Here is a 27,449-nt window from a genome sequence, read left to right as displayed (position 1 = left end):
ACACACCTCAAAATGACGTCCACCTGTTGAAAAACCATTGAAGTTTACTCTGATAAAAAACATATCTTTCAACGCAGGGGTGTGGTCTTGACAGAGCGGCAAAGTTGGGCGTCTCGCCATGCACACAAATGTTGCTCTCATGTGCCCATTCCTTGTCCAATCTCACTGAATTTCAATGGATATGATGAAGCTTCCATTCTGAACCCATGGATATGACAACTTTGGACGAGCTCTATAGCGCCACCTAGTTATTGTATGGGGCACATTCTGCCCTGTATTTTCTCTTTGCTTTGTCCGATGTGCATGAAATTAAAACTGGAGATACTCAGAAGGGTCCTCTCTCATAATCTGAAGTTTCATGGGTGTACACCTGACGGTGCCTGCGTAACAGGAAGTGGTCGATTATGTGCACCCAAATAATAGAAATTTATTATAAATCAGCCGTTTGTCTCAGGAAGCTGAGATATCAGAATTAGATGCCTTTAATAACCTCCAGCTTTGATATGTAACACAATAGGGTCTATGAGAAACTTCATACCTCTTTTTTTCCTATACAATTTTGGACTGAACAAAGATTTTTAGCATAAATTCTGTTTAGGTTATCAGCACCAAGAATTCAACTTTCATAGGCATTTATGTGCTACTGCTTCCTAAAAAAATTCAGAATGATTGAAGTTACAGGTGAACTTTTAGAGAACATTTCATCCAAAAAGGTCCGAAAACGTCTTTTTAGGCAAAACTGCAAACACCTATTTTTTTGCATAACTTATCTTTCAAATATCAGCACAAAAAAAATAAAAACGGTAGGGATCTGTGTTTGCTGCCTTCCATATTTTTTTCAGACTTAAAAGTGTAACAGATGATTTATAAAAAATCCTTTTCATCCAAAAACCCGTGTTAAATCTGTCTAGACTCCAAACAAACATTTTTTTATGGTAACTTATGTTTCAACAATCGACACCAATTTTCACAGACCTAAAGCTGAACATGTCCCATAGCTCCCTGAATATTTTCATAGATATAAAATGAACTGCTCATTCTAACATCTGGCATTCTAACATCTAACATCTTACATGTCAAAGCCTCTCTCAGCCTGGCTCTGCTGAAGGAGTCGTGTTACAACCCCGCCCCCTCCTGCTGGGACCCCTGCTATGTAAATTAGCAAGCAGTGAACAGAGAGATGAGGAGTAAGAATGGTCATTACTCAGGCATGCATAATCCAAAGACAGCCAGTTAAACACTGAAAGACATATTTTTTCGGTATGTCTTTCATACATCTTTAGTATTAAAAACTCTCCAAGATGAATGTGCCTGACTCCACCTGCAGGTGGATCACAGACTTCCTGACGGACAGACAGCAGTATGTGAGGCTGGGGAAGCTCGTCTCAGATACTCGGACCACAAGCACCGGATCCCCCCAGGGCTGTGTCCTTTCACCCCTGTTACTCTCCCTGTACACAAACAGCTGCACAGCTGGTCACCTGTCTGTCAAACTCCTGAAGTTTGCTGACGACACCACACTCATCGGCCTCATCTCTGACGGAGATGAGTCGGCCTACAGGAGTGAAATAGCCAGGCTGGTGTCATAGTGCAGCGCTAACAACCTGGAGCTTAATGCTCTGAAGACAGTGGAGATGACAGTGGACTTCAGGAAGGCCCCAGCCCCCCTCCCCCCTGTCATCCTCTGTGACTCCCCGGTGACCTCTGTGGAGTCCTTCTGCTTCCTGGGAACCATCATCAGCCAGGACCTCAAGTGGGAGCAGAACATCAGCTCCATCACTAAGAAGGTCCAGCAGAGGATGTACTTCCTGAGGCAGCTGAAGAAGTTTCACCTCCCTGAAAAGATGCTGGTAGACTTTTACACCGCCATCATCGAATCCACCCTCACGTCCTCCATCACAGTCTGGTTCGCTGCGGCCACGGCCAGAGACAAGGCCAAGCTGCAACGCGTCATCCACTCAGCAGAGAAGGTGATCGGCTGCCACCTCCCGTCTCTCCAGGAGCTGCACATCTCCAGGACCTGGAGGCGGGACCTCGCGCCACAAGAACAGCTTCTTCCCCACTGCAGCCAGCCTGCTGAACAGAACCCCAACTCCCCCAGGTGACCCCCCCTCCCCCCCCGCCCACCAAAGGACTGTCGGTGCCACTTACAGGCCCCACCATCCCAGCCCATCTGTGCTCCCACTTTAATTCACCTTACTCTACTGTATATAGTGTGTTGTTGTTGTTAACTTAATTTTTAACTTATTCTTAATTGCACTATACACCAAGTCAAATTCCTCGTTTTGTAAAGTGCGCTCTACTGAACCTGGCAATAAAACTTTTTCTGATTTCTGATTCTATTAATCATTGTTTTTTATTCATTCAAAATGCAATTAAATCAATATTTTATCTTTTTTCTTTTCCTTTTTCTTTTTTTTATCTCTTATATCCTTCTTTATAATCAATGTTTGAACTTCTTTTCCTTTCTATTGTCATGGTTTCAGTTTGTTGTCTTGTTTTTCGCTTTAGTTCTTGTTCTGCCTTGTTTGGTTCTGTTTCCTGTTTTATTTTGAAAGGTTTCCTGTCTTGTCATGTTTCTTGAGTTTTACTTCCTTTGGTCCCCATCTGCCCTAATCGTGTTCACCTGTGTCTTGTCTGCCCTGTCTGTATATAAGTCTTGTCTCTGCCTTCCTCCTGTGCTGGTCCATTAACTTCTGCTCATGTTGATCACGTCTTCTTGTCTGGCGTCCATGTCCCTTGCCATGCCACAGTAAGTTTTTGTTTTTAGTTTTGTCATCCTGCTCTGCAGCGCTTTTTGTTAGTTAAATAAACCCACTTGCCCTGAACCCGTTTGCCTCCCGTCTCTGCGCCTGGGTCCTACCTGCTCTCGAGCCTCCCCCCCACACGACATCTATACATCCAATGAAATTAAACTACAAATCAACAAACACAACTGATAACAAATGTCTCTAAAAAATGATGTGTATATTTGCAGAACCTTAAAAACACCAAACAAATAACAAATGCTTCCCAATTAAAGCACAAAAAATGGAACACAAAATGTAAAACCCAAGTTAGAAATTGCAATTTGAAAAAGATACTTTTTTCAGCAGCTTTTCAAAATCAATCACCAATTCTACTCTTCTGTGGATGAAACAAAGAACTCCAGAACAATGAAGCCATTTCTCTAAGTCTCTCTCACCTTCAGTTTTAAACAAGGTCTGTGAAAATCCACCATACATTGGTCACATGAACTCAGAGACCTGCTAAAAGTGCACAATTGTAAAAGCTCTTTTATATAGACAACTGTTTGTTTGCTTAGAGCTCTAAATATAAAAAAAAATGCTTTTCTATCACCTAGACACAGATGGAGAACCATATCAACTGGATTAATAACAGGGTGGCATGTTTAGACAACATGAAGCTGTCCATCACATTTTTGACCTAAACATGTAAACACATCCTTGGCTCTGCGGTTATGAAATGGTATTTGGGAATCTCTTTATACCAGGAGCCAGCCTGGCCATTGGAACATCGCCACAGTGCCCATCCAGACTGGGACAGCAACGGAGTCCACTTCAGAGCCGTGAGCTGCTGTGTTTAACTCCAGCTGTCCCAGCAAGGTAGACAACTGCAGCAACATCCACTGACCAAGCTGACAAGCCCTGGCAGAAAAGATCCCCACAAGAAAAACACTGGCTCAGGCAGGCTGGTCAAAAAAAAATAGTTTTGCCATTGTCTTGCAGCTCGCAGATCAAGTGGTTTAGTTTTCCAGTAATGTCAGTCAAGAATGCAAGTTCAGATTCACAATGTTCATATTCACCATATTCAACAGACATCTCCTCCAATAGCACCTTAAAAATCCTGTGCTGTTTAGCTTTGCAGCTGAGGTTGTTTACGATTTTCAGAATAAGAGTCATTATATGTCCAGAGCCAATCACTTCTGCACATAAGGCCTGCTGGTGAATGACGCAGCAGTAATGCAGACATTTTGGAAAGTCTGGGTCAGCTTTACAGTGAGTGATGAAACCTGTTTGTCTATTGATCATAGCAGGAGTCCCATCTGCAGTCACTGCTACCAGCTTTTCTAATTGTACCTTTTTCTGCACAAAAACTCCTTCACCGTGTTATACATTTCAACTCCTCTTGTAATTGTCTGTTAGGGCAGATGTGTCAGGAGTTCTTCTCTTGTGGAAACCAAAAGCTATGCTGTACTGTTGCCGTCCACAGACTCATCACACTGGACGTTAACCACCTGCACTTTGCAAGATCCCGGTCCAGCTGATTGGCCAAGTTATCAGACATAGCTGACACTCATCTAGACATTGTAGTGGAAATTGAATGAGTTCTATTGTTCTCATCCTTAGGGACAGTGATAGCAATTATCATCATTGCTTGAATTTTTTTCATGCTATATGCAAAAGTCTTTGTCCCTTAAGGCAACAGATTACAGCCCCCCCCCCCCCCCCCAGGCTGCTGTCGTATTAACAATAGCTTGGAGCTCCAGAATGGACAAGAAAAAACGACGAGAATGGCTCGAGCAGGGCGTTGCTCACGGGGCGGTCGCTCGTGCCATGCGGTCGCACGTGCTCGGGCCCGCTAAATGCTACTTGTAGCTTTAATTATTATTATTATTATTCTTCCGACTTTTCCGTCGCCTTTTTGAGGCCTTTAACATACCCCAAAACTCACCAAATTTTGTATACACATCAGGAGTCGCGAAAAATTTCATATTTTATAGGAGAACGGCATAGGTAAACAAAAATGGCTCGATAGCGCCACCTGCAAAATTTGTTTTCGCGAGCACCTCCATATGCTTTATAGTACAAACCTGATTTTAACAGGGCATGTTCATCGGATAGAAACCTACAAAAAAGTCTCTTGGGACCAAGCTGTCAGTCGCACAGGAAGTCTGATATTTTGATGACAATATGTCATTTTTGCTGTATTTTGGTCATTTGCAGGCCTCGCTCTAGAACGAACTCCTCCTAGAGATTTGAGAGTAATGACTCCAAACTTTGGTTTTGTAAACTAGACACATGTCCGATGTTAAATTGCAAAGCTTTTAAGTTTTTATGGATGTTTGTGACCATGGCGGCGCGTCAAAATTGGAGGTCGTTTCGAAAACACGCCATGAAAAGAAAAATGGCCATTACTCAGCCATGCATAATCCAATCTGATCCAAAATTGATGTGCATGATTGTAGTCTGACTCTGAACACATCTGCAGTGAAAAAATCTGGAAAAAGTGTAGCGCCACCTGCTGGCAAGAGGAAATGACATGTTTTACTTGGAGCATCACTGCTCCGAGTAGGATGAGCCGACACACCTGAAAATGACGTCCACCTGTTGAAAAGCCATTGAAGTTTACTCTGACAAAAAACCATAACTTTCAATGCGGGGGTGTGGTCGTGACAGAGCGGCAAAGTTGGGCATCTCGCTATGCACACAAAAGTTGCTCTCACGTGCACATTCCTTGTCCAATCTCACTGAAATTCAATGGATATGATGAAGCTTCTATTCTGAACCCATGGATATGACAATCTTGGACGAGCTCTATAGCGCCACCTAGTTATTGCATTGGGCACATTCTGCCCTGTATTTTCTCTTTGCTTTGTCCGATGTGCATGAAATTAAAACTGGAGATACTCAGAAGGGTCCTCTCTCATCATGTAAAGTTTCATGGGTGTACACCTGACGGTGCCTGCGTAACAGGAAGTGGTCGATTATGTGCACCCAAATAATAGAAATTTATTATAAATCAGCCGTTTGTCTCAGGAAGCTGAGATTTCAGAATTAGATGCCTTTAATAACCTCCAGCTTTGATATGTAACACTATAGGGTCTACGAGAAACTTCATCACTTGATTTTTTTAATGAAATTTTGGACTGAACAAAGATTTTTAGCATAAATTCTGTTTAGGTTATCAGCACCAAGAATTCAACTTTCATAGGCATTTATGTGCTACTGCTTCCTAAAAAAATTCAGAATGATTGAAGTTACAGGTGACATCTTAGAGAGCATTACATCCAAAAAGGTCCGAAAACGTCTTTTTAGGCAAAACTGCAAACACCTATTTTTTTGCATAACTTATCTTTCAAATATCAGCACAAAAAAATTAAAAACGGTAGGGATCTGTGTTTGCTGCCTTCCATATTTTTTCAGACTTAAAAGTGTAACAGATGATTTATAAAAAATCCTTTTCATCCAAAAACCTGTGTTAAATCTGTCTAGACTCCAAACAAACATTTTTTTTATGGTAACTTATGTTTCAACAATCGACACCAATTTTCACAGACCTAAAGCTGAACATGTCCCATAGCTCCCTGAATATTTTCATAGATATAAAATGAACTGGTCATTCTAACATCTGGCATTCTAACATCTAACATCTTACATGTCAAAGCCTCTCTCAGCCTGGCTCTGCTGAAGGAGTCGTGTTACAACCCCGCCCCCTCCTGCTGGGACCCCTGCTATGTAAATTAGCAAGCAGTGAACAGAGAGATGAGTAGTAAGAATGGCCATTACTCAGGCATGCATAATCCAAAGACAGCCAGTTAAACACTGAAAGACATATTTTTTCGGTATGTCTTTCATACATCTTTGGTATTAAAAACTCTCCAAGATGAATGTGCCTGACTCCACCTGCAGGTGGATCACAGACTTCCTGACGGACAGACAGCAGTATGTGAGGCTGGGGAAGCTCGTCTCAGATACTCGGACCACAAGCACCCGATCCCCCCAGGGCTGTGTCCTTTCACCCCTGTTACTCTCCCTGTACACAAACAGCTGCACAGCTGGTCACCTTTCTGTCAAACTCCTGAAGTTTCCTGGCAGAAAAGATCCCCTCAAGAAACACTGCAGGCTGTTCCATAAATAAAATATAGTTTTGCCATTGCCTTGCAGCTCGAAGTTCAAGTGATTTAGTTTTTCAGTAATTTCAGTCAAAAATGCAAGTTCAGATTCACCAAATTCAAATTCACCATATTCAGCAGACATCTCCTCCAATAGCACCTTGAAAATCCTGTGCTGTTTTGCTTTGCCGCTGAGGTGTTGATTTTCACAATAGGAGTCATCATGTGTCCAGAGCCAATCACTTGTGCACATAAGGCCTGCTGGTGAATGAAGCAGCAGTAATGCAGACATTTTGGAAAGTCTGGGTCAGCTTTACAGTGAGTGATGAAACCTGTTTGTCTATTGATCATAGCAGGAGCCCCGTCTGCAGTCACTGCTACCAGCTTTACTAATGGTACTTTTTCTGCACAAAAACTCCTTCACCGTGTTATACATTTCAACTCCTCTTTTAATTGTCTGTAAGGGCAGTTGTGTTTTGAAAAATTTTTTAGACTTCTTTATATTTATAGATATGAAGATTTCTCAACTTAAATAAAGCAGCCGATTGAACTTCTAAGAAAAGTCCACCAGAGAGAGTCAAAGGGATTACAATTCGGCCTCTAGGTAGCAGGTGACCGTTAAGTATTTATGCTGTAAAAGATTTTGTTGTTCTTTGACAAAGTTCACATGCAGCAGGCTTCCCCCACCAGCAAAGCATCATGGGAAGTATGACGTCACAACCCCTGAATAGCAAACGTTTCTTGTGAGATGTATCTAACAGAATCACCCACAAAACATTTTTTTGAACACAGACATAACACAAAGAAGACAACACACCACCACTTTGGGATTGGAATGTAATTTTATTAGATTTTAACCCTTGGGATCAAACTAAAAACGGAGCTGTCTGATTGGTCCATGGGAGAACTCATGCCAATGGGGCACAAACCCAACAGCTACAATGTTCCCTAACGGACTAATGATCAATAAAATAATTACTATAAAATGTTCTACACATACATACGGAACTAAACGAAGTAGAACTTCTATTATTTCATGAAAGCAATGACATGTAATCAATCTACTTCATCAAATACGAACGATAAAATGCATGATGGGAAAAACCACAAGTCAAGCAGCTGGTCAAGCCATTGAAGGCAGGGCATTTTCGTCTGAGTACTCCCTCTGCTCGACCCCTGCTGGACGACTGGAGAATCACACCCCACAGAGAATTTCGCTGAAGCTTGCCGAATTTGAGCAAATCAGTTCTTTTCAGAACTTTCTCATTTCCTCTGCACTTCGATCTTCGACGCTCCTGACCAGCAAGGAAGACTACAGGACCCCCAGTGAGAAGAACTCGACCTTGCCAGACGCACTGCGCCGAGGACGCCTTCAATTTGACTCGAGGTTTGTCACGACCATTATGAATTTTCCCGCGACTTGTAAACGAACCATTACTTTAATCGACCATCGACACTTTTTTACATCGCCACAACGACTACTCACCTTCTGATTATCAATTTTATTGAATAAAAAACCGTAAAAGTTGCTTAAAATTGATTAGACGAACGCAAATAATTTGACCTTTTACTTCGTTGAACCGGAAGTGATGGCGGGCATTTTGTTTCGAACGTAATTTTAAAAAGACTTTTCAAAGCAAACCAACCGACGAATTTTCTTTTTAAACGGACACAAATGTACAAAATGACATGTAGAATCGATACTGGTCGACAAACAACAAGTTTCTATCAGTTTCAGAGATCGTTTTTTTTTGTAGTCTATCCACCATCTTTGTAGTTCTCAATTAAATATTCGAATGTAGTTTTTACGGTTTTTAAACCACATTAACCAGTGAAACTCCTTTCTAATTGATCAAATACATAGCAGTTCACATATAATACATTTTGAACGCGTGCCGACCCGTGAGTATTTCCACTGAAGATCAGTTCCAACCTATTTTGTACTTTTTAGGTTTTAAGTTAAATTTTCAGTGTTTAATAATTTCATAGGACACATGTTAAATTTATTTGTGTATAAATGTTTTCATATAATCTATAAGTGTGGCAGCCAGTATGAATATATTTGCAGGAACACACACAGATTTTAAAATGGCTGCTTGGCCTCCTGTTCGCTTTAGGATTGATAACGTTATTATTAGTTTATAAATGTTTTTATGGTCTTGGGCCTTCATATTTGTCTGATATGATTTTAATGTATGATCCCCTGTGGACCCTGAGGTCCTCTGATACAGGCCTTTTGGTTATCCCAAAAGTTAAAACACACGGCAAGGCCTCATTCAGTTTTAATGGACCTCCTCTATGGATTAGCCTCCCAGAGAGCATCTACCATTTCATGTCTATTAAAGTTTGTTTATGTATTTATTTTTGTTTGAATTAAATGTTTTTCCTTTTACATTTTTATTTGTAACTCCAGAGTTTTCCTCTGAGGGATCTTCCACACCAGTGACTAAACCTTTGTCTGGACAACAGAGAGAGGAGCTGTTTGCTGTTTTTTCCAGAGAACGTTGTGTTTTGTAAGCCATTAAAGAGTTTGGTAAAGGTAAGTTAAATTTGCAGTGTTTAATAATCTATTATAGCAGTGATCCCCAACCTTGTTTCAATAAACTTGATTGCACATTTTTTAAGTTAACGGACAGGTCTTTGAGATGTTGGTGGAGGATTACTGTAGCAACGCCACGCAGAAGGAGGAACAGATGTGTGACATCACACATCCCAGCTTTAATTTAGACACCCATGGATAGAACATTGCATGGCTCTCATCATCCTCCCCCCTTCTGCCACTCATGGTGCAAAAAAGAAAAATGTAGCTATTTTTTTCTGGAAGTAGAAGGCTCCTCTTCTGTCTCCTGGCTGGGCCTTTTCACCTATGCAAAAAAAACTTTCCAAAGACGTTTGTTTTTTACTCATTTTGCTAGCTCCTGGGTTTTATTTTAGCGATAACTTATCACGTGACTGAGAGGAGCACCTTGGTCTGTGTTACTATGGAAGCGATTCTGTAGCATTAATAAAAAGCAAAGTCAAAACCAGAAATGCCTTTTAATTTTCAAGATGAAGCTGCATTTTTTGACTCAAAAATAAAATGAAAAAGCCATCCACCAAAATGCTTTTTCATTTCCTTCTTCAACACTGATTATTCTGTCACTTAATTAAAATTAAAATGAAAATGGTATTTGACATTTCATTTTCAAGACGTTCCATGGTAAATGTGTAGCATAATTCATTTAGAAATGTCTAATTTGACATTTAAAATGGATTAATAGAAATGCTTTTTATTTTCAAAGTGAAGCTGCATTTTTTGACTCAAAATTAAAAAGAAAAAGCAATACTTCAAAATGCTTTATCATTTTATACTGCAACACAGCTTTTTTGTCACTTAATTAAAATGATAAAGAAAATGGTATTTGACATTTCATTTAAAAAAAGGTGCATGGTAAATGTGTAGCATAATTCATTTAGAAATGTCTAATTTGACAATAAAAATGGTTTAACAGAAATGCTTTTTAATTTTCAAAATGTAGCTGCATCAAATAGCTCAAAATTCAAATATAATTCAAATATAATAGCAATATTTCAAAATGCTTTTTCATTTTATACTTCAAACCGCTTATTCTGTGTCATAATTAAAATGAAAATGCAAAGAGGGGATTGCATTTGCATTTTAACATCCACCCTGCAAAACTTGGAGCAATATTCATTTCTTAAAAGCATTAGCAGAGGGGAGGCGGGGCGATGACGTCACTGCTTTCTCCGTGTGTCCGCCTGCTGAAAGACACACGCACCAGGAGCAGACTGTTAGTGGCAGAGAAGAGGGTTTTGTGATGGTTGTGAACTTCTGATGAGTTTGCACAGCTTCTCAGGACTAACTAGCAGCATGTCCGTCTTCTGCGGTCCTCCTCCTGACGCACGCAGACAAGCTTTTTATCTTCGGACCGCCAGCTGCCTTTTCATAGCGGAGCGCGAAGCTCCGATCGCTGAAGGCGGAAATGCTGCTACGATGATCCGAGAAACCATCATATGAATTTGTGTTTCCAGTGGTGTCCAGAACAAAATAAAAACTGATGTAATTCTCACATATTTACAAATTTATTTGCAGCTAAATTTGCTGTTTGACAGCTGGAGCTCCATCAACAGACAGATTTCTCCATGCTAAACGGTTGCTGGTTGGACCAAAAACACTCACTCAGCGTGAAGCTGCAGGAGACTATCTTCATAATGTGCTTTTATTACTGTTATGATTATTATTAAAGGCCTGCTCTGCTTGATCATATGTTTGTAAATCCGTGCGGTCAGACGACGCTGAAGAAGTTGGGTTGGGATTCACAGCTTCTGATTCAAGAGGGAGCTAAAGGAACATTCTGCTGCATTTCTCGCATTAAGATCCAGGAATCCAGGTTTGAGCAGGCCAGGTCCAGCGGTTTGTGAACAGGACCCAGTTTTAGGTGATCTTAATGCGAACACAGACACACCAGGTCTCTCAGCGACAGCGGCCGTACACACGGAGAAAGCAGTGACGTCATCGCCCCACCCCCCCTCTGCTAATGTGTTTAAGAAATGAATATTGCTCCAAGTTTTGCAGGGTGGATGTTAAAATGCAATCCCCTCTTTGCATTTTCGTTTTAATTATGACACAGAATAGGCGGATTGAAGTATAAAATGAAAAAGCATTTTGAAATATTGCTTTTATATTTGAATTTTGAGCTACATTTTCAAAATTAAAAAGCATTTCTGTTAATCCATTTTAATTGTCAAATTAGACATTTCTAAATGAATTTTGCTAGACATTTACCGTGGACCTTTTTTAAAATGAAATGTCAAACACCATTTTCTTTATCATTTTGATTAAGTGACAGAATAAGCTGTGTTGAGGAAGGAAATAAAGCATTTTGAAGTATTGCTTTTTCTTTTTAATTTTGAGTCAAAAAATGCAGCTTCATTTTGAAAATCAGAAAAGCATTTCTATTAATCCATTTTAAAGGTCAAATTAAACATTTCTAAATGAATTATGCTACACATTTACCAGAGAACGACTTGAAAATGAAATGTCAAATACCATTTTCATTTTAATTAAGTGACAGAATAAGCTTTGAGGAAGGAAAAGAAAGCATTTTGGGGGATTGTTTTTTCATTTTATTTTTGAGTCAACAAAATGCAGCTTCTTTTTGAAAATGAAAAAGCATTTCTGGTTTTAACTTTGCTTTTTATTAATGCTACTGAATCGCTTCCATACATTACTGGTGACATAGACGGGTGTGACAGTCACACAGAGAATCGGGCATCTTTTCAAAATAAAACATCTTTTAGATTCAGATATAAATAAACCGGAAGTAAAGTAAGTTATTTATTATTTGCGGCCCGGGGGTTGGGGACCACTGTATTATAGGACACATGTTACATTTATTTGTGTATAACTATTTTCCAATAGTCTGAATATTTAATTTTATGTTTTTGATTATTTGTCTGTGTGGTATAAATGTATTGCTTTATGTATACATAATAGAAATGAGAATTTTATTTTAATGGTGGTTTCATTTTTTTATTTTTTTTTTAGATGCCACGAAAGAAGGGATTTAATATGCGTCGCACCAAAGTGTGTAAGGTTCAGGAAGAAGGTAAAACTTCTGGTTGTGTTTGTCTGGAGCAAATACAGAGGCCTTTGATTTCTGGAATGAAAGTAAGATTGACAAATTCAAGTGATAGTACAACATCGCTTACATGTTGTGTTGTGGCTGCAATCAACCATGTTGTTGCTCCAGTGTGTACATGGAGGGACGCTGATGTTGATAATATTAGAAATGAAGGTGTGCAGTTGGTTTGTTCATTTAATGGAAGTGATGGATGTGTGAACAATTCCGAAAAGTTATTCAAGGTTTCTGAAAAGCTCAGTGTGTTTGGAAGAATTTGGGATGTTGCTATCAATGAGCCTGTGTATTCTGGTGATTCAAAGAGTGAAGATTTTTCACTGTTGTATGAAATGATGCAGGAGCGACTGATGGAGGAAGATCTGTGTTTGTTGGATTTGCAGGGTTTCGTTTGTGCTGTCATTCATCACAAAGAGTATTTTGTTGTGGTTGATTGTGGTGCACGAGATTCATCTGGAATGTTTTCTAATATTGGAACATCTGTGGCTGTCTTCAACAGTTGCTTTAATGACTTGATGTTGCACATTTGGAACTTGAAAAAGTCTTTGAATGCAGAATGGTTTGGCATTAGTTCAATGTTTGTGAAAGAAGCTTCTTGGGACGGGTGTAATAATACATTTGGTTTGGGAGCAGAGGATGCACGTGTGAATCAGTCAGTTTTGGGCAAAAGACAGACTGGTTTTATAAAAGAACATGTTCAGGAGTTAAATGACAAAATTGTGGTTGGCGATAAATGTAAAGTGTTAATGGAATGCAAAAATACATTGAAAATTGGAAAAAAGGGCAGTAATTTAAAAAAAAAATCATCTTCAGTGATTTTAAATGAAAACAATTGTAACAGATTTGACACAGAACGTTGTGTAAGGGGATCTTTTCATCAAGGAGATCGGCAGCTTCAAAACAGAGGTGTGCAGTGCATGGCAATAGCCCTGGTGAGTATGGCTAAACACACGCATCGTAGTGTTTTTGAGTGGGAGGCAACAGACTTGGACCATGTTGTGTTTCTTGGTGATCAGCTTTACTCCTCGGTGTGTGAAAACAAAATCATCCCTGGAAATTTGAAGTTTTTGTCAGTACCTGATTTGCCCATGGATTCTGAAATTGATGGTAAATTATTTAAGTTTGAGTATGGTGAATACGTTTCTGGGATTGTTAATGTGAGTAATGGTAAATTTGTTGACAGTGGTGAAGTGATAACTCTTAAAAAGGGACTGGAGCACATGCTTGTCAAGTATAAAACATGTTTTTTGACCATAGGCAGTAGTACTTGTGCTGTTATTTCAGAAAACGGCCATTATGCTGTGGTGGATTCACATGCACGCAGTGGTACTGGAATGGCAGATGTAAATGGAAGAAGTATTATCATGTACCTTCCTAGTCTTAATGATTTATACAATTATATTTGTTGCCTGAGTATTTCACTTGCAGGGAAAGAAATGGCTTTTGAAATTGCATCCGTTGCTGTTACTGACAATGATCATAGTGAGAAAAATAAACAAAGTGTGCTTGAGAAGGATTGTAAAACTGGATTAAATACTGGGTCACAGTTTGGTTTCGGGTGCAGTTTAGATGTTCAAACTGGTCCCTTACCGTTGCATGAAAGTAACAGAAAGCGTAAGCTTTCTACTGTGCAACGTGAATCAAAGAAGACAAAATGGTATGATGCTAATGAAGCTAGTTTGGATGTTGAGTTTCTTGATGTTTCATCAAAGAAACTTGAGTTTTACCCTGTTGATTTTGATGTTACACAAGCATTGTGTAAACAACTGAATGTGCATTGTGAAAACACTGCTTGTTCTAACCCTCTAGAGGTTGATATGTTGGGAATTCCATGTCAAACTGATCATATAGTAGCCGATGGCAATTGTTTTTTTAGGGCTGTGTCCAAAGTTATTAGTGGTACAGAGAAAAATCACATAAAGTTAAGACGTGCAGTTGTCACACATTTACAAAAGAATGTTGGAAATTATAGTTCTCTTTTGAGATCTGAAAATATGTCTGTGGATGAATATCTCAATGTTTCTAGAATGAGATTTTCTGGTAGTTGGGCTACAGAGGTTGAAATTCAAGCTACAGCTGACTACTTGGGTGTGAGTGTGTATACATTTCACAATGAACGTTGGTTGAAATATGCCTGTCAACGTAAGGCCATATCTAAACAAGGCATATATTTGCAAAATATAAATGAGTGTCATTATGAAGTTGTAACTTGCGTTGAAATGTTTCAGCAGCAGCGTTGTTTTGGGTTGTGTAAATCTATGGAAAAAAATAATTTGGGTCATAATATGAGGCAACGCAAAAGAGACTCAGAAATGCTGTCAGAAGGAGATTGCAAGAGTGTTAAACATGGCAGGTCTGAAGTTGGTGATTGTAATGAAGTTTTGTTTAGTGCATTGGTTAACAATGATCACCAAAACAGTGAAATTTATCAAAGTAACAATTTAGTTGAAAATGCTTTCAGTTTTTATCCATTGTCGTTTGAGAGTGCAGTTTTGTTGTCAAAACATATTGATTTAGATTTTGTGAAGCAGTATGAAGACATTCCAACTAATAATGTAACGCTTGGTTCTATTTGTAAGACAGAGGTCACATTAAATGATGGCAATAGTTTTTTTCGTGCTATTTCTCGAGTCATTAGTGGATCTGAAAATTGTCATAGAAGAGTTCGACTGGCTGTTGTTAAGTTTATGCTAAAGAACAGTGACATTCATATGAAGTTGCTGGAGAAAGGATATGCCACAGTGTCTGAGTACATTCAAAAGTCACGTATGAAATATGTTGGCAGTTTTGTATGTGAGATTGACATTCAAGCTACTTCAAATGTTTTGGGAGTAGAAATTTTTGTACACAATGGTAGCATATGGAGAAAGTATAACCCTGTAAATAAAATACTTGGAAATCAAGCAATTTATTTGCGAGAATGTGGTGAGAAATATTACGAGGTTGTTGTTTGTGTTCATTGTAGTGGTAAAATTGGGTGTGCCAATTGGTGTAAAAGCAATAGTATTTGTTCTGAGAAACCACTGTTAAGATGTCGTTCTTTTCAACCACATAATGTTAGTTGTGATTCAGTTGGTGAATCTTCCTTTTCAAAGTATCTAAAAAAAAGGAGATCTTTTTACCACAAAATGCAATATCAAACAAGTGAACTGCATAAACAGAAGAAAAAAGATATGAGTAAAAGGAAATATGCATCTGATTCTTTGCGTAGATCCAGAGCATTAGAATTGAGTAAAAATAAATATAGGGAAAATGCTATGCATAAAATGTGGGTTAAAGAACGTAGTTCTGCAAAATACAGAACTGATGATTTACACAGACATCGTGTTAAAAATGGGAGTAAAAGCAAGTATAAATTTGATTTGTTACACAAACATAATGTTAAGGAAATGAGTAAAAGAAAATATCAGATTAATGTTACTCATAGAGAAAATGTTAAAGCACTGAGTTCTAGAAAATATCAGAGTAATGTTACTCATAGAGAAAATGTTAAAGCACTGAGTTCTAGAAAATATCAGAGTAATGTTACTCATAGAGAAAATGTTAAAGCACTGAGTTCTAGAAAATATCAGAGTAATGTTACTCATAGAGAAAATGTTAAAGCACTGAGTTCTAGAAAATATCAGAGTAATGTTACTCATAGAGAAAATGTTAAAGCACTGAGTTCTAGAAAATATCAGAGTAATGTTACTCATAGAGAAAATGTTAAAGCACTGAGTTCTAGAAAATATCGTCAAGATCCTCACTTTAGGAAAAGTGTGTTGGATGGGATGAAATTGAAGCGACAATTGAATAAAAAACAGTTGGAAGAGTTTGATGTTGTTATGAAACAATTTTTGGATAAAGTTAAAGATGGACCTGGGTTTGTTTGTTGTGTATGTCATAGGTTGTTATTTGAACATCAAGTATTACATTGTAAAAAAGAGTTGTACAGTAATGCAGGACTTGGACTTATCGCTGATCAATGTATCACTTCTGGTTATTTGCATATCTGCAATGCAAACTGCTCAAAAAATTGTGAATGGATGAAAACATCAAGAAGCAAATTGTGGATTTGTTACACGTGTCATGCTAAAATCAAGAAAGGTAAAGTACCAGCTGAAAGTGTTAAAAATAACTTAGAACTTGAACCTATACCAGCGGAATTGGCATGTTTAAATCAATTAGAACAACATCTAATAGCGTTACATATTCCATTTATGAAACTGTTAGCATTGCCCAAAGGTGGACAGAATGGCGTGCATGGACCTATTACTTGTGTTCCTGCAAATACTGAACAAACAACTTATTTGTTACCACGCATGTCTATTGAGGGTTCTCTTGTGCCTGTGAAATTAAAACGGAAGCTTACTTATAAAGGACATTATGAATATCAGTATGTTGATACGGAACGTGTTAAGCAGGCTTTACAGTTTTTACAAACCCATAATTATTATTATAACAACGTGAAATTTAATAATGATTGGATTAATGGTTTTTGTAAAGAAACATCTGATGTGGTAGAAAAAGATGTTGAATGCACTGCAAATGTTGACGATTCAAATGTTTTAGGAGATGAACTTCTGCATGATAGACAGCAGCATTGCATGTTCCAGGACACTTGTCTAATGCCAGTAGACATTGGTCAAGAGGCTTTGGATCAATATTTTGATCACATTTTGAATGTAGCTCCCGCTGAAGGCAATAGTCCGGTGAAGTTGTTGTCCGATATTACAAATGAGGCTAAGTGTTTTCCTGTGTTGTTTCCTAAGGGTGGACCAACATATCATGATGGAAGACAACATCCTTTAACTCTATCACGATATTTTAACAACAGGATTCTTAATGCTGATTGTCGTTTTGCACAAAATGTGGAATATATTTTTTTTGCCCAATATATGACAGAATTAGAAAAGGTCGTTTCAAATGTTTCGATTGCAGTAAGAAAAGGTAAGTATAATTTTAAAAATAAACGAGTAGTTACTGGAGAGTTGTTGAAAAGTGATGATTCTATTAAAAGGATGTTGGAATTTGATGATGGGTACCGATTTTTAAAACCAATTAGAGGTACGCCAGCTTTTTGGCAGGCGGCCCAGAAAGACCTCATGGCTTGTGTGAGGCAGCTTGGAATCCCCACATGGTTCTGTTCATTTTCTTCAGCTGATATGCGTTGGAAGAATTTACTTTCCTGCATTCTGAAGCACGAAGGTAGAACTGAAACTGTGGAGCAGTTGGAATGGGCAGACAGATGTGAGCTTTTGCGTCGTAATCCTGTCACTGCTGCTCGGATGTTTGATTTTCGTTGGCATTGTTTTCTGAAAGAGGTTCTTATGTCGCCTGCATGTCCTATAGGAAAAATTAAGGATTATTTTTATAGGGTGGAGTTTCAGCAACGAGGCTCACCACATCTTCATTGCCTGTTTTGGATAGAGGATGCACCTGTAATTGACAGAAATACAGATGCTGAAGTGATTGCATTTATTGATCGTTATGTGACTTGTGAGTTACCATCAAATATTGACTTACTGGAAATTGTAACATCTGTGCAAAAACACTCTGAAACACATGCGAAAACATGTAAAAAAAAAGGAACTGTGTGTCGTTTTAATTTTCCTAGACCACCTTCTGCGCGTACATTCATATCACGTAGCACAAGTGCTGAAGAGACACAGTCTTGTCAATGTGTGTTATCACAGAAAGAGTCTTGCAACTGTAAAGAAAATGCACAGACACCGCAATTGAAGAAAAAAGAGGCTTCTGCATTGATTGCACACATTAAAGCTGCTCTCTCAACTGATGGGCCAACTTATGACAATGTTGAGGATTTGTTTGAATCTGTTGGGTTAAACCAAAGCACATTTGAAACTGCATATAACTGTTGTGCTCGGAAAACCCATGTTGTGCTGAAACGTCAACTTAAAGAAGTTTGGATTAATCAATATAGCAAGCCACTGTTAAAATGCTGGAATGCTAATATGGATATACAGTTTGTTGTCGACGCATACGCATGTGTTGTGTACATCATTTCTTACATCTCTAAATCAGAGAAGGAAATGGGTTTATTATTGCAGTGTGCACAAAAGGAAGCATGCAGGGATGGAAATGCTTCTGCCAAAGAGAGTCTAAAAACATTAGGCAGTACATATTTGCACAACAGAGATGTATCTGCTCAAGAAAGTGTTTATAGACTGACAAATGCACATTTGAAAGAGTGCTCTCGGAAAGTTGTGTTTCTTCCTGTTGGTGAAAATACTGTTAAAATGAGTTTACCGTTAAAAGTACTTAAAGAAAAAGCATCAAAGCATTCTGTTAGCACAGATGATATGTGGATGACAAGCATTGTGGATAGATATAAGAACAGACCTAAGAGTGATGATTTTCCTTCAATGTGTTTAGCAGTATTTGCTTCCGAATTTCGTGTGTTGTCAAAAAATGAAAGTGCTGCTAAGCGAATAAAGTTGAACAACAACACTGGATATGTTGTAAAAAGAACCCGCACACAACCTGCTGTTGTACGTTACGTTAAGTTCTCTGAAACAAAACAGCCTGAATTGTTTTATCAAAGCAATCTGCAGTTGTTTTTGCCATACTACAGCGATAGCCAGCTGAAACCTCAAGGTTTTGAAACGTATCAAGACTTTTTTCATAAGGGCACGATAAGACTTGGTAATTCAGGTCTGCAGTTGGTAAAGTCCGTGGTAACATTAAACAGAAGTAAATTTGAAATTGATGGTGATAAATTGGTTAATGCTCAGCAAGGGATAGATAATGCTGGTGTAGTTGAAGATGCCTGGTGTGAATTATGCCCTGAGCAAGAATTGGAAAGACTTGAGTGTCAAGAGTTGTTGCAGAACCAAAAAAGTGTCGATGATGAACAGGAATTTGATATTCCTGATTTAAGAGTTTCTGCTCAACATAGCCATTTCTTTCAACTGAATAACACAAAAATGCCTCGTAGTGATGGCTTGGCTTTAATTCGCTCTTTAAATGAAATTCAGATGGATATTTTTTACCAAGTGAGAAAATGGTGTGTGGAAAAGGTTTTGGGAAAAAAGCCAGAACCATTCCACCTGTTCATAACAGGAGGTGCAGGGACTGGTAAAACTCACCTAATTAAAGCAATAAAATATGAATCAAATAGACTATTGTCTCCTCTTTGTCGTCATGTAGATGACATCTGTGTTTTGTTGACGGCTCCCACAGGAATTGCTGCGTTTAATGTACAAGCAAGTACTATACACAACACTTTTTGTATTGGTAAAGATGTCCGCTTACCTTACACACCACTGGGTGAGGAAAAATTAAATTCTTTACGTGCCATTTACAGCAGTTTACAGATTTTGATAATTGATGAAATATCCATGGTAGATCATAATTTATTAGCATATATTCATGGGCGTCTGAGGCAAATAAAGCAAACTGGTAACTCTGCATTGTTTGGAAATGTTTGTATTATTGCAGTTGGGGATTTCTTTCAATTACCTCCAGTGAGAGGAAAACCATTGTATGTAGAAAATGTGGGTATGGATCTTTGGTGTGGTGTGTTTGAAATTGTTTGCCTAGAAACCATTGTACGCCAAAAAGATCAGGAATTTGCCAAATTACTCGGCAGAGTTAGGACACGATGCAAAGGTACTGAAATGTTAAAAAGTGATATCCAACAATTGAAGTCACGTGAAACGGGAGAAGGCAGCTCTGCTTTACATATTTTCCCAACTAATGGTCAAGTAAATCAACATAATTTAACCCATCTACACTCATCCTGTCCAGAGTATGTAACTATTAAAGCTCAAGATTATGTAAATTGTAAGGAAACAGGTAGACAAGTGTTACTAAGTGGTAATCATTCAAATGCTAACAATACTTGTCTAGCAGAAAGACTTCTTTTGGGGAAGAATGCACGTGTCATGCTCTGTAAAAATGTTGATGTGGCAGATGGTCTTGTCAATGGTGCATGTGGAATTGTGACTGATATTGTCTATAGAAACTCTGACTTTCCACAAATTGTTTTTGTGAATTTTGATAATAAAGACATTGGAAGACAACGGAAGAAACAGTATGAAAATCATCCAGGGCTTGTCTCAGGTTCTGTAGCCATTGTTCCAGAAGAGGAACGAGTCACAGGAAGAGGTGGTCTGAGACGTCAGTTTCCTCTAAAACTTGCTTGGGCTTGTACTGTTCATAAAGTTCAGGGTCTTACCATTGATAATGTTGTTGTGTCTTTGAAAAAAACTTTTGCTCCTGGGCAGGCTTATGTTGCATTAAGCCGCGTAACAAGTTTGTCTGGTTTAATTATTCAAGATTTTAAGGAACAGGCCATTTACTGTAACAAAACAGTTTCTGAATATGTGGCAAACATGCCTCAATATCTGATAAATAAAGAAAATCTCACTTCTAGTTCATGTGAATTCAGCATTTTCCTCATGAATGTGCAAAATTTACAGTGGCATGTAAAGGACTTAGCTTTGTGCACAAAACAGTTACATGTTAACTGCATAGCTGTAACTGAAACATGGCTTCCAAATGCACCTTTAACTGATGCATTGAACATCAGTGGGTATAATTTTTATAGTATGCCACGCTCACTGTCTTATAGTGGAGTAGATCCTAGACTGAATGTGATTAAAGGCTTAAAACATGGTGGTGTTGGAATGTACACCGTTGAAAATATCCTGTTTGAACATGTAGAGATACAAAATGTAGATATTGAATGTTTAGTGCACAGATTTATTACATCAAACATAGTCGTGGCAGTTCTGTATCGTCCACCATCATATGCCATTTCATTATTTAGAGAGAACCTTAAGAAATTAGTTGATCTTTTGGAGCCCCTGGGTGATACCATTGCTATAATGGGTGATTTTAATGAAAACTTAGTAAACTCTAAGACAATAACTGATTTCATGGCACATAAAGGTTTCATTCAACTGGTTTCTGAAAACACAACGTTAAAAAATACGATAATCGATCATGTGTACTTAAAAACAACAAACTATAAAGTCGAATGTACAGTTGTACAAACATACTTTAGTGATCATGATGGGGTTCTTTGTCGTTTTACACATGTAAGTGACTGTTGATGATTGTGGCAAAGGAGAAAGGGAGAGATGGCGACATCTTTATCTCTTTTAAGTCACAAATGTCTGACTTAATATAAAACGTCAAATGTTGAACTCAATACATGCTGGTGTCAGTTGTTGTGGCGAAGGAGAAAGGGAGAGATGGCGACATCTTTATCTCTTTTAAGTCACAAACGTCTGACTTAATATAAAACGTCAAATGTTTAACCAAATACATGCTGGTGTCAGTTGTTGTGGCGAAGGAGACGGGGAGAGATGGTGACATCTTTATCTCTGTTAAGTCACAACGTCTGACTTAAATTAAAACGTCAAATGTTTAACCAAATACATGCTGGTGTCAGTTGTTGTGGCGAAGGAGACGGGGAGAGATGGCGACATCTTTATCTCTTTTAAGTCACAAACGTCTGACTTAATATAAAACGTCAAATGTTGAACTCAATACATGCTGGTGTCAGTTGTTGTGGCGAAGGAGAAGGGGAGAGATGGCGACATCTTTATCTCTTTTAAGTCACAAACGTCTGACTTGATATAAAACGTCAAATGTTTAACCAAATACATGCTGGTGTCAGTTGTTGTGGCGAAGGAGACGGGGAGAGATGGTGACATCTTTATCTCTGTTGAGTCACAACGTCTGACTTAAATTAAAACGTCAAATGTTTAACTAAATACATGCTGGTGTCAGTTTTTGTGGCGAAGGAGACGGGGAGAGATGGTGACATCTTTATCTCTGTTAAGTCACAATCCTCTGACTTTATGGAAATATGGTTTCTTTTCCTGCATCATGAATACATATAAGGCATTACAAATTTACATTTTTTTCTGTAGTTAGCAATTGAGTAAAGAATCAAAATCCTTTTTTTGCATATTTCTAAATTTCAAACCATCTGATTTACAAACATATTACAAGTACTCAAAAAGTACTTCAGAAAGTAATTGAAATTTATGTATCTATTGCATTCCTATGGCCTAGTTATTCATGATGCAGGTTTTGCTTTCCTTGCCATGTGACTTCAAAAAAGCAAAAGACATTGGTAATGGTACTCCCAGTTACTGGGATGGGGTTCGATTCCCTACAATGTCCGTGTTCTGAGGTCACATAAACATTTTTTTAATGTCAGTGAATATATGTCTTCATGAATTAACTTTTTTAATCAGAGAAATTTCTATAAATCTCGCCATAGGAGAATCCCCACCGCACCCACCCAGACTAGAACATCAACGGGGTCCACTTCACAGCCGTGAGGCTGCAAAGTTAAACTCCAGCTTCCCCAGAAAGGGCAACAACCACAGACCAAGCCGACAAGCCCTGGCAGAAAAAATCCGCACAAGAAACACTGCAGTCTGTTCCAAAAAAATATATAGTTTTGCCATTGCCTTGCAGATCACAGTAAAAGTGATTTAGTTTTCCAGTAATGTCAGTCAAAACTGCAAGTTCAAATTTACCATATTCTTATTCATACTCACCATATTCAGCAGACATCTCTAATAGCACCTTGAAAATCCTGTGCTGTTTTGCTTTGCAGCTGAGGTTTTTTATGATTTTCACAATAGGAGTCATTATGTGTCCAGAGCCAATCACTTCTGCACATAAGGCCTGCTGGTGAATGAAGCAGCAGTAATGCAGACATTTTGGAAAGTCTGGGTCAGCTTTACAGTGAGTGATGAAACCTGTTTGTCTATTGATCATAGCAGGAGCCCCGTCTGCAGGTATGGCTACCAACTTTTCTAATGGTACCTTTTTCTGCACAAAAACTCCTTCACCGTGTTATACATTAAAACTCCTCTTGTAGTTGTCTGTTAGGGCAGTTGTGTCAATCATGTTAAATGTAGCTTGCAGCTCCAGAAACCAGAAGGAAGACTGAAGCCAAACGGTTCGAGCAGGGCGTTGTTCTTGGGGCGGTCGCCCATGCCAGGCGGTCGCACGTGCTCGGGCCCGCTAAATGCTACTTGTAGCTTTAATTATTATTATTCTTTTTCTTCCGACGGAAGAGTCGCCTTTTTGAGGCCTTTAACATACCCCAAAACTCACCAAATTTGGCACACACATCAGGAGTCGCGAAAAATTTCGTATTTTACAGGAGATTGGCATGGGCGCACAAAAACGGCTCGACAGCGCCACCTACAGTGACATTTGTCCCGAGCCCCCGCATATGCTTTAACATACAAGCTTGATTTTTTCAGGACATGTTCATCAGATGGAAACCTACAAAAAAGTCTCTTGGTACCAAGCTGTCAGTTGCACAGGAAGTCTGCTATATTGATGTCAATATGTCATTTTTGCTGTATTTTGGTCATTTGCAGGCCTCGCTCTAGAACGAACTCCTCCTAGAGATTTGAGAGTAATGACTCCAAACTTTGGTTTTGTAAACTAGACACATGTCCGATGTTAAATTGCAAAGCTTTTAAGTTTTTATGGATGTTTGTGACCATGGCGGCGCGTCAAAATTGGAGGTCGTTTCGAAAACACGCCATGAAAAGAAAAATGGCCATTACTCAGCCATGCATAATCCAATCTGATCCAAAATTGATGTGCATGATTGTAGTCTGACTCTGAACACATCAGCAGTGAAAAAATCTGGAAAAAGTGTAGCGCCACCTGCTGGCAAGAGGAAATGACATGTTTTACTTGGAGCATCACTGCTCCCAGTAGGATGAGCCGACACACCTGAAAATGACGTCCACCTGTTGAAAAGCCATTGAAGTTTACTCTGACAAAAAACCATAACTTTCAATGCGGGGGTGTGGTCGTGACAGAGCGGCAAAGTTGGGCATCTCGCCATGCACACAAAAGTTGCTCTCACGTGCACATTCCTTGTCCAATCTCACTGAAATTCAATGGATATGATGAAGCTTCTATTCTGAACCCATGGATATGACAATCTTGGACGAGCTCTATAGCGCCACCTAGTTATTGCATTGGGCACATTCTGCCCTGTATTTTCTCTTTGCTTTGTCCGATGTGCATGAAATTAAAACTGGAGATACTCTGAAGGGTCCTCTCTCATAATCTGAAGTTTCATGGGTGTACACCTGACGGTGCCTGCGTAACAGGAAGTGGTCGATTATGTGCACCCAAATAATAGAAATTTATTATAAATCAGCCGTTTGTCTCAGGAAGCTGAGATTTCAGAATTAGATGCCTTTAATAACCTCCAGCTTTGATATGTAACACTATAGGGTCTACGAGAAACTTCATCACTTGATTTTTTTAATGAAATTTTGGACTGAACAAAGATTTTTAGCATAAATTCTGTTTAGGTTATCAGCACCAAGAATTCAACTTTCATAGGCATTTATGTGCTACTGCTTCCTAAAAAAATTCAGAATTATTGAAGTTACAGGTGAACTTTTAGACATCATTTCATCCAAAAAGGTCCGAAAACGTCTTTTTAGGCAAAACTGCAAACACCTATTTTTTTGCATAACTTATCTTTCAAATATCAGCACAAAAAAATTAAAAACGGTAGGGATCTGTGTTTGCTGCCTTCCATATTTTTTCAGACTTAAAAGTGTAACAGATGATTTATAAAAAATCCTTTTTCATCCAAAAACCTGTGTTAAATCTGTCTAGACTCCAAACAAACATTTTTTTATGGTAACTTATGTTTCAACAATCGACACCAATTTTCACAGACCTATAGCTAAACATGTCCCATAGCTACCTGAATATTTTCATAGATATAAAATGAACTGGTCATTCTAACATCTGGCATTCTAACATCTAACATCTTACATGTCAAAGCCTCTCTCAGCCTGGCTCTGCTGAAGGAGTCGTGTTACAACCCCGCCCCCTCCTGCTGGGACCCCTGCTATGTAAATTAGCAAGCAGTGAACAGAGAGATGAGGAGTAAGAATGACCATTATTCAGGCATGCATAATCCAAAGACAGCCAGTTAAACACTGAAAGACATATTTTTTCGGTATGTCTTTCATACATCTTTAGTATTAAAAACTCTCCAAGATGAATGTGCCTGACTCCACCTGCAGGTGGATCACAGACTTCCTGACGGACAGACAGCAGTATGTGAGGCTGGGGAAGCTCGTCTCAGATACTCGGACCACAAGCACCCGATCCCCCCAGGGCTGTGTCCTTTCACCCCTGTTACTCTCCCTGTACACAAACAGCTGCACAGCTGGTCACCTGTCTGTCAAACTCCTGAAGTTTGCTGACGACACCACACTCATCGGCCTCATCTCTGACGGAGATGAGTCGGCCTACAGGAGTGAAATAGCCAGGCTGGTGTCATAGTGCAGCGCTAACAACCTGGAGCTTAATGCTCTGAAGACAGTGGAGATGACAGTGGACTTCAGGAAGGCCCCAGCCCCCCTCCCCCCTGTCATCCTCTGTGACTCCCCGGTGACCTCTGTGGAGTCCTTCTGCTTCCTGGGAACCATCATCAGCCAGGACCTCAAGTGGGAGCAGAACATCAGCTCCATCACTAAGAAGGTCCAGCAGAGGATGTACTTCCTGAGGCAGCTGAAGAAGTTTCACCTCCCTGAAAAGATGCTGGTAGACTTCTACGATGCCATCATCGAATCCACCCTCAGGTCCTCCATCACAGTCTGGTTCGCTGCGGCCACGGCCAGAGACAAGGCCAAGCTGCAACGCGTCATCCACTCAGCAGAGAAGGTGATCGGCTGCCACCTCCCGTCTCTCCAGGAGCTGCACATCTCCAGGACCTGGAGGCGGGCAGCCAGGATTGTAGCCAACCCCTCTCATCCAGGACATAATCTCTTTCGGCCCCTCCCTTCTGGCAAGAGGCTCCGGTCCATCAGGACCAGGACCTCGCACCACAAGAACAGCTTCTTCCACACTGCAGCCAGCCTGCTGAACAGAACCCCAACTCCCCCAGGTGACCCCCCCTCCCCCCCCGCCCACCAAAGGACTGTCGGTGCCACTTACAGGCCCCACCATCCCAGCCCATCTGTGCTCCCACTTTAATTCACCTTACTCTACTGTATATAGTGTGTTGTTGTTGTTAACTTAATTTTTAACTTATTCTTAATTGCACTATACACCAAGTCAAATTCCTCGTTTTGTAAAGTGCGTTCTACTGAACCTGGCAATAAAACTTTTTCTGATTTCTGATTCTGATTCTGATTCTATTAATTATTGTTTTTTATTCATTCAAAATGCAATTAAATCAATATTTTATCTTTTTTCTTTTCCTTTTTCTTTTTTTTTATCTCTTATATCCTTTTTTATAATCAATGTTTGAACTTCTTTTCCTTTCTATTGTCATGGTTTCAGTTTGTTGTCTTGTTTTTCGTTTTAGTTCTTGTTCTGCCTTGTTTGGTTCTGTTTCCTGTTTTATTTTGAAAGGTTTCCTGTCTTGTCATGTTTCTTGAGTTTTACTTCCTTTGGTCCCCATCTGCCCTAATCGTGTTCACCTGTGTCTTGTCTGCCCTGTCTGTATATAAGTCTTGTCTCTGCCTTCCTCCTGTGCTGGTCCATTAACTTCTGCTCATGTTGATCACGTCTTCTTGTCTGGCGTCCATGTCCCTTGCCATGCCACAGTAAGTTTTTGTTTTTAGTTTTGTCATCCTGCTCTGCAGCGCTTTTTGTTAGTTAAATAAACCCACTTGCCCTGAACCCGTTTGCCTCCCGTCTCTGCGCCTGGGTCCTACCTGCTCTCGAGCCTCCCCCCCACACGACATCTATACATCCAATGAAATTAAACTACAAATCAACAAACACAACTGATAACAAATGTCTCTAAAAAATGATGTGTATATTTGCAGAACCTTAAAAACACCAAACAAATAACAAATGCTTCCCAATTAAAGCACAAAAAATGGAACACAAAATGTAAAACCCAAGTTAGAAATTGCAATTTTAAAAAGATACTTTTTTCAGCAGCTTTTCAAAATCAATCACCAATTCTACTCTTCTGTGGATGAAACAAAGAACTCCAG

General features: G+C 39.2%; 1 long non-coding RNA gene across 1 annotated transcript; it reads left to right on the top strand.

Annotated features, from left to right (window-relative positions):
- Positions 1-4,794: 4,794 nt before the first annotated feature.
- Positions 4,795-22,746, top strand: LOC144987360 (uncharacterized). Its single transcript, XR_013651243.1, has 3 exons — positions 4,795-8,222; positions 9,249-9,374; positions 12,384-22,746. It is a non-coding gene; the product is annotated as an uncharacterized LOC144987360 (long non-coding RNA).
- The last annotated feature ends 4,703 nt before the right edge of the window (positions 22,747-27,449 follow it).

Source organism: Oryzias latipes, chromosome 18, assembly GCF_053564925.1.
Source record: "Oryzias latipes strain Hd-rR chromosome 18, Olatipes_Hd-rR_3.1".
NCBI lineage: Eukaryota > Metazoa > Chordata > Actinopteri > Beloniformes > Adrianichthyidae > Oryzias > Oryzias latipes.
Note: the sequence above shows the minus strand (reverse complement) of the source record. Positions and strands in the feature narration are given on the sequence as shown.